Raw genomic sequence first — 21,717 nt, 5'->3', positions numbered from 1 at the left:
GCTCCCTTAAATGGGAAAGTTTCTTTTTTGTAGAGTGTTAAGTTTCAAGTTCATGTTCATCAACTACAACATAAAGCCATGCAACCACTGCTATGAACAGCTTACAATTTTAATGCAGAATATTCTGTTGTCTATCAGTTGTTTCGAGGATGTTCTCAGACTTGTTGGAAATATCCCACTCACCAAGATGGCACACCACCTCCTACTTCAGGGAAAAAGACAGTCACCCTAGATTATCTTTAGAATGCTTCACTGCCCACAGCCTGTCTTTAGCTGTATATCTTGCCATTGATCACAGAAAGCATGCAATTGCTGCTACAGCAAGGAGGCATATCAACCTAACATGTGAGAAAATGCAATTAGAATCTCATAGCCCCTGCAGACATTACATTCACATCTGATTACTCATTGCAGTCACTTTTCAATTGCTCCCCTTTAACATCTTGTTCTGTTGAGTTTGGTTGGGTACCACTTGTGTGGTGTATTTTTTCCATCAACATGTGAGCAAATGTTTATCCACCAGAGATAAGGTACTTATGGAAGACTAAAGAAATGGTTCCATTCAAGTCTAGTTTGGTGAACTAATACAATTTTCTGGAAGGAGGTTACTTACAGGATCATGGGTGATTCAAATGAGCTGCATTACCAAAAATACCACTCCACTAATTAAAGCTTGGGCAGTTTTCCAGAACTTTCAGGAAGCTTCAGTTTAAGATACTCTAAGTCCTAAAAATTGTTACATAACCCTGGATGGGACCTTGTGAGGTATAACAGTTATAACTTTTTGAAGTTTCTGGATTAAGCAATCTTCCTGAGTTCCCCACGCCTTGTAAGCTTTTTCTGAGTCTAAAGTGACTTTTTCCTCTCTTAGAAGAAGAGATAAGGGGTCAATTTGAAGGAAAAAAGCTACACAGCAAACAAGTGTCACATAATTTCATTCATATGTGCCATATAATCAAGTTGATTTCAGAGGGTGAGAGTAGAGTAGAAGGGAGGCTAGAGAGGAAGTGCTAGTTCATCAATGGTATTCAGTTCTGCACTGGGACTGACCACAGAGAACCCAGATTTACTAAGTATTTCAAAAAGTTAGGAGGACAGATTTTGAAAGACTTCATTATAAACAATGAAATTTTGTTAAGACAGATACATTTAACTTGCATTTATTTATTTATTATAGAATGTAGACATGAAAATCAGCATACCTTACCACATTGCAGTAATTTGCCTGATTTTATGTTTTTATGCACAAAATAAAATTGAAAAAAAAATCGACCTGTTATGTTAAGAAGAAGACTGAATAACATCATTAAAATGACAGTTTCAGTCTGTCACCAAAGTTGTCTGTCCTAGCTCCTCATCAGGATCTTACTAGATGGAACCAGCTTCCAGTAGGTAAGAAGAATGATGGCACCGCCATTTCTCTAAAGAGACAGAGTCATACAAAGTCAGTTCAGTTTCCTGGTAAAGGGAGCACTTACACATCTGGAAATCAGTGGACTCTGCTCTTAAACCTATGCAAAAATCAGCTCTGATTTCTTCAGCTAATACACTAGAAGTTACTTGTGACCTTTTCTTTAAAATCTTTTTTTTTTTTTGGTTCATTTTTTCGGAGCTGGGGACCGAACCCAGGGCCTTGCGCTTCCTAGGTAAGCGCTCTACCACTGAGCTAAATCCCCAGCCCCTTTTTTTAAAATCTTTTTTTTTTTTGTGACCTTTTCTGTGACTCAATTTTTCCGCAATTTAAAGTGAAAGAACAACTACATTTAACTTGAGAATTGAGTAAAGATTAAAGATTAAATTAGTTAATACACATTCCTAGAAAATGGGAACCTCTATTAAAGCAGGACCTGGAGTATAAAGAGCCGCTATTGTTTTTATTGCCAAGCAACTTCTTGAACACAGTCAAAATTTTTAATCATCCATAACAAATGTTTTGCATGGAAAATATAATTTATGCTAAGAATGTTTAAAAAAATGGGACAAAATCTTTAGTTTAACAGTTTAATTGAAAAGAAATAACCTTTGCAGATATGTTTTCTAGCTGACCATCTGCTTAGAAATGATATTTGAATAGGATAAAATAAATCTCTGCTAATTGTTATTTTTCTCTTCCCCTTTCATTTATCTTTTCTGAAACTTGAAGGTAGAAGCAATGGCTGATGCTATTTAACAAGAGTTAATCGCAGTGAGGTTGAATAGCAGATAAAAAGTCAGCAAAACATAATATTGGATAGCTTCTTGGGCTAAAGATGAAAGGAAAATACTTGAAACATTTACCTCTAGAACTATCTAAGACTCAATACTGCTCCCCACCTCCTACATTCCCCAAAATTCATGAAGTGTTTTTGTTGTTCCTGCTAGGAATTTCCTTTTATGTATGAATGGGGCCTTTAAGCACAGATAAATAGCAATGTAATACCTGCAGAATCTTTCCAATGTTCATACCACACCTGTGAAAGACAGAAGATATGAAATAAAAAACAGATTTTTTTCTTGAAAAACTTGTTGATACACAGAGATCCTGAAGTAAAGGGTTTTTTGAATATATAAAGTCAGTTTTTACCATATCTGACTTCAGTAGACTACCCCCATTCTGTTCAGGCTTATTTTGAAGTTCACTGTTGTTGGAATTAGTTTTAAGATTTCATGGAGAAGAGTGATGTCATGATTGGTTACAATTACATCCGTTCTCTTTTAAAGCCCCCTAAAGCAAACCTCTGGTATTGCTTATTTCCTCAGAAAGCACACAGCATTAAGCATATGTTCTCATAAAATCCTCTGGCATGATTAATTTGGCTGGATAGCTTCATGGAGTAATTTCATTTTAACTTCTCTGTGGCCTATAGTGGAATAGAAATTATTTTTGGAAGGCCATTCTGTAAAAACAAAATAAAGATTAAGAGAAACTGAAGATTCTTTTCCAAATGCTGGTTCTGATGAGCACTAGCCAGAGGATATTACTAGTTCAACATGGGCATTCTCTTCTTCCCCATGGAGTCTCATGTCAATGTTCGACTCAGCATTTTTAGAATGAAATAACTTTTCTTCTCTCCAGTTCCATCTTCCATCCCTTCTTCCCTCCCTCTTTCCATCCCCCATCTCTTCCTCCCTCTGTTCCTCACTCTTTCTTTCTATACTGATCCATTTCTCTTTCCCTCTTTTCTATCCTGTGGTTTCTTCCTCTCATGTTTGTATTTCTTCAAGCAGTGATTATGTGAAAATTTGGAAAGTCAACAGCAAATCCTAAATTCTTCAAAACCACTTTTTGATCATATCTTTACTAAATCCCTGTACTCTTCATTTGGAGACCTGTGGCAAAAGATCATTTATGTTTCAACTTTTAAACTGCTTTTCATTTGTTCATTTGGTTTAATTCCTTGAGAAAATGCTAGCAATCATGACATTGGTGTCTGTAATGCCCCAAGTCATCTAGCCATCACCCTTAGTCTAGATGACTTGAGGCATTACAGGGGAAATAAATGAGGGGAAAGGCCAAGATATTACAGATGGAATCAATGTAAGTCTGTGGATATGAGAATGATCCCTGTGACTCAGGGGAGCTGAGACCTTCAACACATGAACACACTGTGGTTTACATGCTTGTCAGGTTTTCTTTCTTTTCTTTTTTTCTTTTTATTGGATATTTTATCTACATTTCAAAGACTATTCCCTCTATCTGTTTCTCTTCTGGAAAACCCCTATCCTATCCTCTGCTTCCTCTGATTCTATGTCCCCTACACACCTACCCTCTCCCAAATCCCTGCCCTGCCATTCCCCTACACTAGAATGACAAGCCTTCACAGGACCAAGGGACTCTCCCACTGATGCCAAATAAGTCCATCCTGTACTACATGTACACCTGGAGCCATGGGTCTCTCCATGTGTATATAGTCTTTGGTTGGTGGTTTAGTCCCTGTGAACTCTGGGAGATCTGGTTGGTTGATATTGATGTTCTTCCTATGTGGTTGCAAACCCATTCAGCTCCTTCAGACCTTTCTCTTTCTCCTCCACTGGGGATTCTCTTCTCAGTCCAATGGTTGGCTGTGAGCCTCTGCTTCTGTATTTGTCAGGATATTGCAGAGTCTCTCATGAGACAGTTGTATCAGGCTTCTGTCAGCAAGTACTTCTTGGCATCTGCAATAGTGTCTGGGTTTGGTGTCTGCATGTGGGATGGATCCCCAAGTAGGTCAGTCTCTGGATGGCCTTTCCTTCACTCCCGGCTCCACAATTTGTCACCATATTTCCTTTAGACAGTAGCAATTCTGCATTAAAAATTTGGAGATGAGTGGGTGGCTCTGTCCCACAACTGTCAGCCATGCCTACTTTCTGGATATGGTCTCTACAGGTTCTTCTTCCCTTTTTATGGGCATTTAAGCTAATCTCATTCCCATTGGGTCCTGGGAGCCTCTTGCTTTCCTGGCATCTTGGACTTGCTGGTGCCTACCCCCATTTTCTCAGCCCCCATTACTACTAACTCCTGTTCAAATTCCTGACCCTCTGTATATCAAACTTTTCTCCTCCCATACCTGATCCTCCCTCTTTTTCCCTTCCCCTCCTCTCTTCCTCCCAATTCCCTCCCACCCTCTACCTCCGTTAAGTATTTTCTTCCCGCTTCTAAAAAAGACTGAAGCATCCACACTTTGATTGTCCTTTTTCTTGAGCTTTGTATGGTCTGTGAATTTTATGTTGGGTATTCAGAGCTTTGGAGCCAATATGCACTTTTTAAAAATTGGATATTTTTGTTTACATTCCAAATGTTATTCCCTTTCCCAGTTTCCCATCAATAAACCCTCTATCCAATCCCCCTCCTCTTCTTCTATAAGGGTGTTCCCCCTCCTTTACCACCCTTATTCCTGCCTTCCCAACCTGACAGTCCCCTCCACTACGAGATGCAGTCTTGGTAGGAGGAAGGGCTTCTCCTCCCATTGATGACCAACAAAGCCATCCTCTGTACATATGGCAGCTGGACCCATGGGTCTATCCATGTGTAGTCTTTGGGTAGTGGTTTAGTCCCAGGGAACTCTGGTTGGTTGGTATTGCTGTTCTTATGGGGTTGCAAGCCCTCTCAGCTCCTTTAATCCTTTTTCAAAGTCTTCCAACAGGGAACCTGTTCTTTGTTCAATGGATTGCTGCTAGCATTTGCCTCTGTACTTGTCATGCTGGGTCTGAGCCTCTAAGGAGACAGCTATATAGGGCTCCTGTCATCATGCACTTCTTGGCTTCATCAATATTGTCTGTGCTTAGTGGTTGTGTATATATGGGATGTATCACCAGGTGGGGCAGGCTCTGAATGGACATTCCTTCAGTCTCTGCTCCAAACTTTGTCTCCTTATTGCCTTCTATGAGTATTTTTGCTTCCCCTTTTATGGAGGACTAAAGATAGTGCTCTTTGGCTGTCCTTCTTACTGAGCTTCAAGTGGTCTATGAATTGTATTTTGGTTAATTCAAGGTTTTAGGCTAATATCCACTTATCAATGAGTGCAAACCATGTGTGTTTTTCTGTGACTGGGTTAACTCACTCAGGATGATATTTTCTAGTTTCATCTATTTGCCTATTAATTTCATGAAGTTATTGTTTTTGATGGATGAGTAGTATTCCATTGTGTAGATGTACCACATTTTCTGTATCCATTCCTCTGTTGAAGGGCATTTTGGTTCTTTCCATCAACTGGCTATTATAAATAGGATGCTATGAACATAGTGGAGCATGTGTCTTTGTTGTACATTAGAACATCATTTGGGTATGTGCCCAGGAGTGGTAAAGCTGGGTCCACAGGTAGTGCTATGTCCAATTTTCCAAGAAACCTCAGGATGATTTCCAGAGTTGCTGTAACAGCCTAAAATCCCACCAAAAATGGAGGAGTTTTCCTCCTTCTCAACCTCCTTGCCAGCATCTGCTGTCACCTGAGTTTTTGATCTTAGCCATTCTGACTGGTATGGCATGGAATCTCATGGTTGTTTTGATTTCCATTTCCCTGATGACTAAGGATGTTGAACATTGTTTTTATGTACTTCTCAGTCATTTGATATTCCTCAATTGAGAATTCATTGTTTAGGTCTGTACCCCATTATTAATTAGGGTTATTTGACTCTCTGGAGCCTAACTTCTTGAGTTCTTTGTATCTTTTGAATATTAGTCCTCTATCAGATGTAGGATTGGTAAAGATCTTTTCTCAAAGTGTTGGTTGCCATTTTGTGCTAATGAAAGTGTCCTTTGCCTTACAGAAGCTTTTAAGTTTTATGAGGTCTCATTTGTTGATTCTTGATCTTAGAGCATAAACTATGGGGTTTGGGTTCAGGAAAATTTCCCCAGTGCCTAAGTGATCAAGACTCTTCCCCACATTTACTTCTATTAGTTTGAGTATATCTGGTTTGATGTGGAGGTCCTTGATCCATTGGACTTAAGCATTATACAGGGCAATAAGAATGCTTTGATTTGCATTTTTCTACATGCTGACTTCCAGTTGAACCAGCACCATTTGTTGAAAATGCTGTCTTTTTTTCTGCTGAATGTTTTTTGCTACGTTGTCAAAGATCAAGTGACCACAGATGTGTGGATTCATTTCTGGGTCTTCAATTCTATTCCATTGTTCTATTTGCCTGTCTCTGTTCCAATACCATAGTTTTTCTCACTACTGCTTTGTAATACTGCTTGAGGTCAGGGATGGTGATTTCTCCAGAAGTTCTTTTATTCTTGAGGAAAGTTTTTGCTATCCTTATTTTTTTTTGTTAATCAAATGAATTTGAAAATTGTTTTTCTAACTCTATGTTGAATTGAGTTGGAATTTGATAAGGATTGCATTGAACCCGTAGGTTGCTTTTGGCAAAACAGCCAGTCATTTTTACTATATTAATCCTGTCAATCCATGGGCATGGGAAGTCTTTCCTTCTTCTGAGATCTTCTATTTCTTTCTTCAGAGACTTAAAGTCATACAGATATTTAAGTTGCTTTGTTAGAGTCGCACCAAGGTATTTTATGTTATTTATGGCTATTGTGAAGGGTGTCATTTCCCTAATTTCCTTCTCAGCCTGTTTATCCTTTGAGTAGAGGAAGGCTACTTATTTGTTTATATTAATTTTATACCAAGCCACTTTGCTGAAGTTGTTTATTAGGCTTTGTAGTTCTATGGTAGAACTTTTGGGTTCACTTAAGTATACTATTATATCATCTGCAAATACTGATATTTTGACTTCAACCTTTCCCATTTGTATCCCTTTGACCTCCTTTTGTTGTCTGATTGTTCTGGCTGGGACTTCGAGTTCTATATTGAATAAGTAGGGATAGAGTGGGCAGCCTTGTTTAGTAACTGATTTTAGTCAGATTACGTCAAGTTTCTCTCCATTTAGTTTGATGTTGGCTATTTGTTTGCTGTATATTGCTTTTACTATGTAGGTATGGGCCTTGATTTTCTGATCTTTTGAAGACTTTTAATGTGAATGAATGCTGAGATTTCTCAAATGCTTTCTTAGCCACTAATGAGATGATTATGTGTTCCCCCCTCTCCCCCTTGGAGTTTGTTTACACAGTGGATTAAGTTGATGGATTTCCATATATTTAACCATCCCTGCATCCCTGGGATGAAGTCTACTTGATCTTAAGGGATAATCATTTTGATGTGTTTTTGGATTTGTTAGGTTTGATCTTCTCATTGTGTCCTGGATTTCCTGGATGTTTTGGGATAGAAGCTTTTTGTGTTTTACATTATCCCTGATGGTTGTGTTGATCTTTTTTATGGTATCTTTTGCCCCTTAGATTCTCTCTTCTATGTCTTATATTCTGTTGTTGTCTTTGACTCCTGATCTCTTTCCTAGGTTTTCTATCTCTAGGATTGCCTTTGTGCTTTCTTTATTGTTTCTATTTCCATTTTTAAATCCTGGCTTGTATTGTTCAATTCCTTCATCTGTTTGTTGTCTTTTCCTGTACTTCTTTAAGGGAATTTTTTCCCCTTTAAGTGCTTCCATTTGTTTACCTGTGATGTCCTATATTTCTTTAAGGAGAAATATGTCCTTCTTAATTTTAAATCCAAATCTTGCTTTTCCAGTGTGTTTGGATATCCAGTATTTGCTTTGTTGTGAGAACTGGGCTCTGATGATGCCAATTAGTCTTGTTTTCTGTTGCTTAGTTTCCTGTGCTTGCCTCTCACCATCAGGTTGTCTCTGTTGTTAGCTTGTCTTGCTGTCTCTGACAATAGCTTGACCTTCTTTTAAGCCTTTGTGTCAGCTCTTCTGTAGATCTGTTTTCTTTCAGCTGGATCTGGGAACAGAGAACTGCTCCTGGGTTTGTGTGACCTAAAGCCTCCAGGTGGGACTCTTAGAGCAGAATTGTTGGTCTTACCTCTGTTTTCAGGGGTGTCAGAGCTCCAGAAATCAGAAGGGTCCTGCCCTTAACTGCTCCTAGGTTCCTGTATTCAGAGGGCACTGGCAGGTTCCTCTTGTGCCAGGAATGTGAGCAGAAGTGGAGGTCTCCCCTGAGCTCTCAGGATTTTCAGCACTTCTGGGAGTCCAGCTCTCTCCCCCATGGGATTTGAATACAGAGAGCTATGGGAGCAGTTCAGCTTCAGGTGTAGGCAGAAACTGGAAGTGTTTTGTCCCAGATGACTTCTGCCTTTGTGTGTCCTGAGGCCACCAGGCAGGTCACTTGGAACAGAAGTGTTGGTACTGCCTCTGCTCATGGGAGTGTTGGGCAGTGCTGGTGATTGGCTTTCCACATTTGGTGCAGGCAGAAACCAGAAGGGATGGCAATATACACTTATCAATGAGTACATACCATGTGTAATCTCTTGTGACTGAATTACTTCACTCAGAATAATATTTTCTACTTCCATCCAATTGCCTGGGAATCTCATGAAGTCATTGTTTTTAATAGATGAGTAGTACTCCATTGTGTAAATGAACCATATTTTCTTTTTCCATTCTTCTGGTGAATGTCATCTGGCTTCTTTCCAGCTCCTGGCTCTTATAAATTATGTTGCTATGCTCATAGTGGAACATCTGTCCTTATTATATATTGGAGCATCTTTTGAGTATATGCCTAGGAGTGGTATAGCTGGAGAAAGCATACACTAGCAGATAGACAGCAAACATATTAGCTCTAGAACAAAAAGAAGCAAATATACCCAAGAGGAGTAAACAGTAGGAAATAATCAAACTCAGGGCTGAAATCAACCAAGTAGAAACCAAATGACCTATACAAAGAATCAACAGAACTAGGAGCTGGTTCTTTGAGAAAATCTACAAGGTATATAAACCCTTAGTAAGACTAACCAGAGGGCAGGGGAGAGTATCCAAATTTAAAAATCAGAAATTAAAAGTTAGACACAACAACAAAAACTGGGAAAATTCTAAAAGTCATCAGATACTACTACTAAAGCCTATGCTCAACAAAACTGGAAAATCTGGATGAAATGGACACTTCCTTAGACAGACACCAGGTACCAAATTTAAATCATGATCAGATAAACAATCTAAGCATTCCCATAGCTCCTAAATAAATAGAAGCAGTCATTAAAAATCATGCAATCAAAAAAGGCCAGGACCAGATATTCTTAGTGCAGAATTCTATCTGACCTTCAAAGAATACTGTCCAAACTATTCCACAAAATAGAAACAGAAGGAACACTACCAAATTCATTCTATGATTTCACAGTTATGCTTATAACTAGATCATGCAATGATCCTACTAAGAAAGAGAACTTCAGACCAATTTTCCTTTATGAAAAACTACTCAATAAAATTCTTGCAAACGAAGTTTAGAACAGAGGCAGAGGAACAGCCATTCAGAGCCTGCCCCACATGTGTCCCATACATACACAGCCACCAAACTAGATAAGATGGATGAAGCAAAGAAGTGCAGGCTGACAGGAACCGGATGTAGATCTCTCCTGAGAGACACAGCCAGAATACAGCAAATACATAGACGAATGCCAGCAGCAAACCACTGATCTGAGAACAGGACCCCCATTGAAGGAATCAGAGAAAGGACTAAAAAAGCTTGAAGGGACTTGAGACCCCATATGAATAATGTCAACTAACCAGAGCTTCCAGGGACTAAGCCACTACCCAAAGACTATGCATGGATTGACCATGGGCTCCAACTGCATAGGTAGCAATGAATATCCTAGTAAGAGCACCAGTGGAAGGGGTAGCCTTTGGTCCTGCCAAGACTGAACCCCCAGTGAACGTGATTGTTGGGGGGAGGGTGGTAATGGGGTAGGATGGGGAGAGGAACACCCATATAGAAGGGGAAGGGGTGGGGGTAGGGGGATTTTGGCCTGGAAACCAGGAAAGGGAATAACAATTGAAATGTAAATAAGAAATACCCAAGTTAATAAAGATGGAGAAAAAAAATCTTGCAAATGAAATCCAAGAATACATCAAAACTGTCATCCACCATGATCAAATAGGCTTCATTCTAGGGATGCAGGGATAGTTCAGTATGCATTCTTTTTTAATATCACTTTTTCTTTCATCTCAACACTATTCAACCAGAGGGATGCTATCTCCTTACACTTTCCAAATAGAATGCAGATTACAAAATCACTGTGATGGCTATCAAGTATGTCCTATTTTTACTATTGATAGGGTGAAAATATTCCCTAATCTCTCTGCTTTCATTAGGCCTTGATCAATAGTAAGAACTTCAGAATTGTGTCCTAATAGATGTAAGACATGTAAACTTCTGTTTATAGCACCTTCATATATCTATTTGGTTTGGGGGAAGTACTTTTCATATGATTATACTAAACATCAGAGTAAAACAGGTCTTTATTCTACTACTAAATGTGAATTTCCATATATATATATATATATATATATATATATATATATATTGTCATGAATCTCTAATAATGTTGTGGTGAAGTTTGTATGGTGAACTTGAAACTATTCCACATCTCCTACTTATGTCTTCACAGGGCTTTCCACCAAGCTATCCTATATAGAAACAAAAATCACATGTATCAGTTATTGCATAGTACCCATTTTATGTAAGTGAAAATATTCATGCTAGTTCTTTTCCTAGTCAAAATAAGAGTTATTACTTGGAACCACTCACTAGAGTATCCTAAGTAAGCTATAGTATATATGGGGAAATCAGTCTCTGTGTTAAATAACATCTCCATTAAAGGGCTGGGGAAAAATAGTTTATGCTTATATCCAAAGGAATATGTGTTGTAGTCACAGAGCCATGATCCATCTAAGAAAAGGAGTCAGACAGGAATTGGTTAAACAAGACAGCTAGTGCTCTGGGACTTTGGTGCACATTCTCTTGAGGATTCTGGATGTTATAAAGCTTACCTCCAAATTAAAAATGGTCCATGGGACAGTAACCCCTGTACACATGGATTGTGCTTATCATCTAAATCCAAATGTAAGTCTCCGGGCAGGGAAATCAAAGGTGCTGATGATAGAAGCCACTGGCATGTGTGCACACAATGAGTATGAGAAGAGGGTAGGCAGGGCCTTGGGAAAGTCTACTACAAAACTGGATTAGAGGCCAAAACTCTGTTTGCAGAGACTTCTTGCATCTCCATGGTTGGTGTCTCCACAGCCAACCTTCTTGAAGTGAAGTCTAGCACAGAGAAGAAAGACGAAATCACAGAGAATCCAATGATTCCTGTGGTTGAAAATTATCTGAGCTCCTAAGCTCATGTATGAACAAAGTTAATATCCAGTAAACTAGATAAAATATTCGGTATGTTTTCTCTTCCTCTTTTTATTTTTCAAATACAAAGTTTATTTGTAGCAAGAATAAGTGTAGTATAGTATTGTGGGTAGTCTTTGAAGCTGGATTGAACCCTTGTCTGACAACTCTTTGTTGAATTCCACTTGAGATGCTCTCCACTCAGACTTCTGCTGTGAGCATTATGCTATTTTCAAAGACTTAGAAAACTGGAACAAGATCATTTCTCCAGGTTTATTCAAAATACTTGGACCAAGAAAGTCTTGACACAGAAAGATCAGTTTGCCTTCCTGAGTGTAAATGTAGCAGCAAAAATAAGACAAATTTTTATTAGTATGAGTCTGTAATTTAAAATTTAGAATAATAGCTATAAATAATGTGTGAATAAACATCACAAAATGTGGCCTCAGAAGTGGATACCATGAAGGGTTGGTTGCTTTTCTGAATAACCATAAAACACACCTGCAGAGCATAAGGAGAACTTACAATGGGCACAAAACTGATTATTACTTGTTTAATAATGACAGCTATAGATCTATCTGAAAGTAGGATGATATAAATAAATTATGATGCTTCTCAATAAACAAAATGCCTTTACTTCCTGATACCTCCCAACTCTTACTTCCTGATACCACCCAACTCATCATCAACACTCAATTACCTAAGCTTCCCTTAGGCCATATTTTATGAATCATCATCCAACCTTCCCTGCTATTTTCTCAGACACTCCCCCCGACCCAATGCAGTAAGATGAAAAACTCCAGCCCTGTATAAGCACAGTATGTCCCTGGTGATCTTTTGCAAATGTTTACACAGGAACGACAGCAAAAATGGAACACGTAAAATGGTCACATATTGTGTGGTTGGAAGAGAGCATGCAGTTTTGTGATTTAATTCCCTGTGGCTTGTTAAAAGTTAAGTTGGATGTCAGGTGTGATGTTAAATGTCTGCTATCCCAGCATTCTGGCCACTGAAGAAAGGAGAGGCAATGTTCATTGTCAGCTTGGACTACCTATTGAATTTCATACTAGCGAAGATTAATTTATATTTATCTCAAAAATAAAATATAAATTCTGAAGAACTTTGGATGTTAGGATGTGCTGCTTTTCATATGAAGCAAGAAAGACTGCAATGGGGATGCTCTAAGATTTCTCCTTCTTTTATCAGTAATAATAGTGTGCAGTTTTGGCTAAAGAGAGGGGTTTTTTTTGTATGTTTGTTACAATTTAAGCTCTTCCTTTGTAAATGATGGAAATAAGATTATATCATTGTCATTAATATTATAATAAAGAAGATCATATGGGATGTTTTGATGATTTTGAACTTCCCACTCTCTGGAATGCTGCACTCTTTTCAGTTAGTTCTATTTAATGACTGCAAACATCACAGGTCTACATGTGAAATGACTGCGATGTGTCAGATGCTGCCTTGTGGGTTGAAAGGAAGGCGTTTGAAGATGAGAAAACATCACTGCACAGTTATCAGGTAGTCATAGGTTAATGAGAGATAAAAGAAGAACTAAAGTGTATGTGAATACCGTTGTACAGTTTCAGCAGAAACTTAAAAGCCTGAGCAAGAGTGTATTTTATAACTCATGTAAGCATTAGTTCTTAGCAAAATAATTCTATAATTGTAGCTTCACAACTTCTCTTAAAAGTAATTTTATGAAATGAATCCCCCAATAATGCATAATGAAAGGAGGTAATTATTAAACGTTCTCAGGTGTGCAAGATTCAGGCTTGCTGTTTAAAGAGAATGAAAAGAGAAAAATTAGTGTTTTGACCAGTATTCACAATTCCGTGGAAGAACTATAGAAGATTACAGGATTCTTTTAAATATAAATTTTAACTCATGACAATGTTTGCAAAACTCCCCTTTAACATTTTTGCTTGTAGCTTCATAATGTACCTTAGAAAAGAGTTGCTATTTTTATTGTACTTCATTGAAAATAAAAACATTCCTTTAGCCTTCTTGATATCCAGTCTTGTAGGAGCCATGCCCCAACAATCTGAACTGACATCTAGGAAACACAGACTTCTGGGGTGCGGTTTGAACTGGCAATTTCCTGGGACCAAGTAGCACCCAATCACGATGTGGATGTATAAACTGGATCATTGTCTTCCAATGTCTTTCCAGTCATTCAGGAAACACCGACTTCCCTGAAATGAGTAAACAAAATATATAAGAAATGTGGATGGTTCTTACTGAAAAAAAAATATAGTTGAAATTCCCCCCATGGCAGATTCTTTAAACACTGCACTTTTACAGTTTCATGCTATTACTTGGGTTTTCTTTTAATCACCTCTTAATAGAATTGGCGTTATCATGGAACACGGCCAGGCACAACCACTTACACATATGTGTCAAATGTTTAGCAGGACACCCGGACCATTACTCACACATTTCTCACACACAGAAAGTAATTTTCATTTTCTTCCCAGATGACAGTACGGTTATTAGACTCCGTCTCTAAGATGCCTACAAGCAAATTTAATTAGTCAGTTAAATGAAAATGTCAGAAATTTAAGAAACATTTTTGTAGTAAATTATAGCCTTAGGTATTTCTTAATTTGCTTTGTGTAACTTCAGCTGGAAAGTGTGTTTATAATATTCTATTTGTTCAGCATGGATGAAGGTCACTTCACATTTACTTTCATCTGCAAATCACCCGGCCATTTCACAGCTGCTTGAATTTTAATAGGAGTGAACCAGTTTGGAGTACTCAGAGGAAAAACAGAAAAAAAATAACATTTGGCATTTGTAGGGCTTGTAATAATTCTGCTTCCAGAAACTGTGTAGTAGGGATGATTTTTTGTTTCAATTCATAAATTATGGAAATTATGTCTACAAACAAAATTAATAAGTATAAAATTGTGGTAATTTTGCATATGGTTATGAGTTACCTCTATGCACTAAAAGGCAGGTCCTGTTCTGTGGGTCAGAAATGATATCACTGAATTCTACCTTTGATATGGTGAGAGTTTTCATGTAGTGTAGTTCAGTGATACACTGGGGTGAGTCAGATGTCACCCCATTAGGGATGATATTCTCCTTTGATTCAGATAAAACACAGCAATAAATAAATGCATGTAAATAACTAGACAAATGAACAGGAGTCCAGTTGTCCCTAGATTTACACAGGAAACCCTCAGTAGGGAGCATTTCATCATTTGTGTTTTCATTGTGCCTCTTTAAAAACAGGAAAGAAATCTTGAAAACATTGACTTTTTCCCTTTGAAGTCTTACATTAATGAATAAACAAGTCACTAACATATTTTCAGCTGGGTTCTTTGCTTTGACATCAAATATTTTTATGTGCTTTATCATATACTTTTAAACAACATGTTAAAAGATTTGAGATTGGAGAATATTTGAGAAAATAATATGCATGAAAGTACAGCAGAGACATTAATTATCATCAATGAGAAAACAGATGAAATGAACATAGTAGGTAGACATGAATTTCAATATTTTAACACATATTTTGGAGAATAGGTACCTCAAAGAAATGAAACAATGCTGTATCTAAAACGTAATTTACGATTTTTAAAAAATAATTTTTATTTCAATTTGACTGTCAAACAAACTGTATGTAAGAGTCAAAGGACATAGATGACATCAAGGAAATACTATCTTCCAGACACAGCAGTCTGATGCTCATATGAACTCACAGACACTCTGACACTATATACAAGGCCTGCACAAGTTCAGGCCAGACAGAATCCCAGTGAGGAGAAAGGTTAAGTGACCATAAAATCCTGTATATAGCCAAGAACTTTTGCAAGTGATAACTGCTGAGGGAGGTAAAATCATGTTCCTTCAGTGGAGTGCTACTGGGTATATCACACATACTCCTGGCCAGACCTGGTACATAAGAGTACTTGGTGAAAACAAACAGGACTCTGTGTTTCTTATGTTTTGGGGGAGTATTTACTGAGAGAGAGAAGAAACAAAATGTGAAGTGAGGTGGGGTGGGGATCTGGGAGGAGTTAAAAAGACATGAGCAAAATAGGTTGCATGACAAAGGTTTAAAAATAAAAACAAAATATACATGATAAAACAACAAGGTGATCTTTGATACTTGTGTCCATGAAAAAACAAAAAAACAAAAAACATGGATTTCATCAGATTTGACACTAAGTAAAGCAATTCTAGAACAAAAAAATCTTTCTTATTTTTGTGAGTGGTCTTGCAGCCTTTTGACAAACTATTGCCTTCTCATTTCATGTTTTTCATTAAGTAGTTCTCATGATTTCAGTAATATTATTATCAGAAAGCCTAAATGTATATAAATAATAAAAAATGAAAGAGATAACTCTCTGGATCTATATTTACAAGACCTGGCATAAAAATGGGGATTTTTGGTGTTTGCTTTGTTTTGTTTTCAATAATATTTTTATTGAATTTTGTAATTTCACAATATGCATCCTGATTCCAGATAACAGTTTCTTCTCAGTCATCCCAGGGTTGTCCCTCCCCACTCTTTTAACTTCCCCTTAAAAAACCCACAGAAGATGAAGAGCAAGAGGAGGAGAAGGAAGGAGAAAGAAGAAGGATGAGGAGGGGGTAAGGAGGAGCCAAAGAGGAGGAGAAGGAGGAGGAGAAGGAAGAAGAGGAGGATGAGGAGGAGAAGGAGGAGGAGGAGTAGAAGACTGAGGAGGAGAAGGAGAAAGGAGAAGGGAGAAGGAAGGAAGGAGGAAGGAGGAAGGAAGAAGGAGGAAGGAGAAGGACAAACAAGTCCAGTTCCTGTTGTCCACATACCTACTGGAGCATGATGAAACTCCACGTGGTCAGACCTTTAAAGAAACCTGAGTTGCTCCATTCCCACACCTACCTTCTTCATAAAACATCAGTTATGTAAAGCCACACTTCAGTATCCTTATTTTATCACTGTTTTAAGAGTTCTTTTCGGTTGCTTCCTGTTTAGGCTGCTACTGTTTTTAGTGTGGTGAGTGGGTTGTCACAGAATCCTTCAATGTCTCTCTTTCTCAGTTGTGAGTTTTGTTATGATGAGACAAACCTCAGTCTTCTCCTTTGACCTTTAGTTTTCAGTTTTATTTATGAAGTATATGTGCTTGTAGCCATCATACAGTCTGCGAAGCCTAGCCTGAATGACCAAGCAGTGATTGGATATCTGCATACTATTCATTTAATACTATGCTTCTGGGAGCATTTGAAAACTATTCTGGAATTGTCTAATAGTAGTCACAGCATTAAAGAGTATATCGTTACTTGTAAAAAACTTCATCATCACTGCACTACATTGTGTTAATGTAGTTAACATTAGGAAGTGTGTTAATGGTTTGGACTCTAATTATGGTACTTTGAGAAGTGGAAGCAAAATTAAGAGGTTTTATGTAATTGAGTACCTGCAACTGAAGAATATTTGGGGAACCTGATCCTTTATTTCTCTTTCACACCCAGTCATTAGGAGAATGATCTTCTATCAACACATATTCAGACCACAGTGTTCCGCCTTATGACAGGAATAAATCATAGCCTCCAAATGTGTGAGCCAAAAGACAACCATTTCTTTTCATAAACTGATGATCTTAGATCTTTGTAATATTAACAGAAAGCTACCTTACATACAACGATAGTCTTAGGTATCATCAGAATACAGTAATAAAAGTTAGGAAGAAAACAGCGATAGTTAACATCTCTTTACCTATCCTCCGGTTTTGTAAGAGTATAGTTATGCTAAATGTACCCTAGGGATGGAGAGAGCAGATGGTTTCTGGAGAAACAATAGAAACTAGGATGAGAAACATCTGCTTGTAGATTGTATTTTAGTCATATTTATAACAGTAACAATTATTAAAATTCTATTTTTATTAAACACCTCCTGCTTGGTGCTGTTGCATAATTAATGTATGTATTAATTTTATCTTTGTGACATTATGTGGGGGAAACTATCTTCAGCTCACCAGTGCTGAGGCATGCAGGAGTTAAGATCTTGTGAATGTTCTCAGACTTTAGAAGTGGCAGTTTTGAAGCTCACTGTTCAGGGCAGCTTTCTTTCCTAGTCCCAACACACAGTATTGAATCCTGAATACATCTTCATGGCATATATTCATTTTCTTTTTGTTTAACTTGTTTCATGTTGATTTCTGAAGGATTAGTGGATCTTAGTAAAATGTCCAATTTCTCAGAACAGTCAATGACAGTCTTACACTCAATTTGGGGCTACTATAACAAAGGAAAAAAATCAGTTGGTTTGATTGTTACACACATTTATTTAATGAATACACATTATATTGAAAGTGTGAAAATTGAACATGATTGTCTCTTTGGAATCATAATCATTTATAAAGTATTGCTAATAGTAAGTTTTAATTAGTTGATAGGAAGAATCGAAACTTTGAATCTAGGCATTATCCATATGAGAACATTCTTCCTTCCTTCCCCATTTGAATGATCCAAATTCAATCCCATTGAAGGAGTAAAATATGTATATGTTATTTATATGAAAATATATCTGGCAGGAGAATATTTTGTTGCATTGAGGGTCCTCTTTTCTATATTAAAGCATAGTAGTAAGTTTAATTGTCTATCACAGTATTTTAAGCAATGAACTCGTTTCTATGTTAATTGTAGAGCATTTCTGAAAAGGTATTCATGATTGAAGGAAATGATCATGGTTCTTGGCCAACTGGTGAAGAAGTAATAGTTAACTATTGGACCTTGTTGTTTTGGATATAACTGTCCCTCATTGGTTGTTGGGGGTTTATATAATATTTAGGATATAGGACCAGCTGGCATAAAAAGACATTTTGGGTATGGTGTTGTAGGTTACAAGTTAGATCTACCTGTATTACTTGCTCTGCTTACTTATAAGCCATGATATGAACAGGTCACAAACCCCACTGCCTCAGACACAAGTACTGCAGCCATCCTTTTCAGAGCCTGATCGACTAGAAACCCAGTTAAACCTCTTCTGCCTGAAAGTGCCTCAGTCAGGTATTTTTGCCACATAAGAAACCAACACAGCATAATGATTAATCTGCTGGGCTTCAGAGAAGCCTGCTCACAGAAATATAACAGCACACTGTAACATATCTTCATGTAGCCGATTGTCTGGAACTGTAGGGCCTAATCTGTATCCATTAGATCCATGGACTTATTAAGTTTAAATTACAGAAAAGTAAGTAAGATTAAAAATTTAGTTCCTTGATACCACAAGTGAGTCATATTTCAAGTACTTTATGGTCTCATGCAACAGTGGCTGCTATATGTGCTGGTACAAATTAAAAGATTCACAGAATACTCAGCAGGACAATGCTACCCAGAAATCTCGCCCAACCCTGTGACTTACCTGTGCATCAGTAAGCGAATCTTGAGGGTGGTATGCTTAGTTGATGGCATGTTCTATGGTCGATACACATTTGGTTTTGAATGAATGGTTTTGTTAAATATAAAGCAAGAAACACATAAAAGAACAAATAGAAAGTAGCAGATACAAAGAGGAAGCAGATGACAAAACATTATCAAATCAATTTACAAAATCAGGAGAGATGACTGGAGGAGACCAATTGAGGGAACAAAATAAGGTAACATCATCAAACCTGGGGCTTCCGTCATTGTACCTGGGGCTTGCAAATATCCAGAAAAATTAGGCTGCAGAAAATGGAACATTCATTTGGGATTCCCAAATTTCCATTCACCCCAGCTCATGGTGGATAAGCTGCTCATGTCTTATTTCAACCCCAGACGCATAACACAGAATGAGAAGTAGTAACCTGCATTTTGCAAAGAGCTTATATTCCAGGTCTACTCAGAGACACAGGGTTGTAATGTCCACGGTAGCTTGCTGCTCTTCACTAGCCGTGCTACAGAGCCAGGGATGCAGCCATCCTTTGATAAGAGGTCTTGGAGAAAGCTTTGAAACAAATTTTCTTGGGTCTAAAGTGGAGATTTCAAATAAAGTGTTAAAATTACAAATGTAAAGCAAGTGTGAAGAACAACAATATCAACCAATCAGACCACTCAGACATCCTAAGGAGTAAACCACCAACCAAAGAGTACACATGGAGCAACCTGTGGCTCCAGCTGTATATGTAGCAGAGGATGGCATTGTCTGGCATCAATAGGAGGAGAAGTCCTTGGTCCTGTGAAGGCTCATTTCCCCAGTGTAGGGGAATGTCATTGTGTTGAGGTAGAGTAGGTAGTTGGGAGGGGGATTATCTTCATAGAAGCAGGGGGAGGGAACATGGGAGTGTGTGAACCAGGAAAGGGAATAACATTTGAAATATAAATACATAAGCTATCCAATAAAAATTATATAAAAAAATAAAATGCTGATCATCAGGTCTCATGGCTCATGTCCATAATCCTAGCATGCAAAATGCTCAGTCAGTCAAAAGTTTTGGTCTGAGTTTCAGGACATGCATTACAATTGGGTTCTGGACATCTTTGGCTACAGTGTGACTGGCTATCAAAACAAATAAAAAACAAACAAACAAAGAAGAAATACTGAAGAATAATGATGTGGAAAAAATTTTCTTTGTTGATTAATAGCTTCTCTATGACCAGTTATGAGCCAGAGGAGGGCCAGCATAAAAATATTGGAAAAAGCACTCAACTTTCTTCTGGAGAAGTAACTACTTGCTGTTAACTCTTAGCTAAGATGTGAAAAGGCTCTCATTAAATCAAATTATTCATTGTCCAGTAACAGGGATATATTTAGGGTTATAGAGGATAATCGATAAGCCATGAAGATTACATTTAATAGTAGGAATGTTTTTGGAACTATTATAAAATAATGAGGACAATGATGGATGAGAGTTAGTAGAGAACAGCACAGACAGAAAGGTCATGGAGATAAAGGAAGAAAAGACAACATGAAGTTCATGTGTGAGGAACCTTCCTAAACCAAAGTTAGTCATCTTTTTCTGGCATTATTTCACTGATACACATATAATAGATATGATTTTGTTGCTAAAACCAAAATAGTTTAAAAATTATCTTCTTTTTATAATCTCCTGTCTGAAGAATCTAAGTATATGACTTAGAGTTATCTAGTTGAGTTTATAGCTTTTATCTGAAAAACAAACAAACAAAAAAAACCAGTCATTGAAATAAAAGCTGTGCACAAACCTTTAAGGGTTATAAGCGTTGATGAAAGTGAATACCCACAAGTATAACAGTTCTTTGAAATCTTATGATTTACTTTATTGTAGCATTCATGTTTTATATTTGCCTTACAATCCTGCTGCTATTTTTGTTCATTTGATAATTAATATTACATGTTCTTAATAAAATATAAGTTAAAATAATCTTTTATTGGAAAAAAAGGTTTTTATTTTCTTTTTTTTTAAATTTATTTAACACTTAATAATAATTCTTTGGTTTCCGGGCAAACGTCCCCCTCCCCTTCCTTATGGGTGTTCCCCTCCCAACCCTCCCCCCATTGCCGCCCTCCCCCCAACAGTCTAGTTCACTGCGGGTTCAGTCTTAGCAGGACCAAGGGCTTCCCCTTCCACTGGTGCTCTTACTAGGATATTCATTGCTACCTATGAGGTCAGAGTCCAGGGTCAGTCCATGTATAGTCTTTAGGTAGTGGCTTAGTCCCTGGAAGCTCAGGTTGCTTGGCATTGTTGTACATATGGGGTCTCAAGCCCCTTCAAGCTCTTCCAGTTCTTTCTCTGATTCCTTCAATGGGGGTCCTATTCTCAGTTCAGTGGTTTGCTGCTGGCATTCGCCTCTGTATTTGCTGTATTCTGGCTGTGTCTCTCAGGAGCGATCTACATCCGACTCCTGTCGGTCTGCACTTCTTTGCTTCATCCATCTTGTCTAATTGGGTGGCTGAATATGGATGGGTCACATGTGGGGCAGGCTCCGGATGGGTGTTCCTTCAGTCTCTGTTTTAATCTTTGCCTCTCTCTTCCCTGCCAAGGGTATTCTTGTTCCCCTTTTAGAGAAGGAGTGAAGCATTCACATTTTGATCATCCGTCTTGAGTTTCGTTTGTTCTAGGCATCTAGGGTAATTCAAGCATTTGGGCTAATAGCTACTTATCAGTGAGTGCATACCATGTGTG

This window comes from Rattus norvegicus, chromosome 5 (genome assembly GCF_021556685.1).
Source record: "Rattus norvegicus strain SHRSP/BbbUtx chromosome 5, alternate assembly SHRSP_T2T, whole genome shotgun sequence".
NCBI lineage: Eukaryota > Metazoa > Chordata > Mammalia > Rodentia > Muridae > Rattus > Rattus norvegicus.
This window is presented reverse-complemented; position numbering follows the sequence as displayed.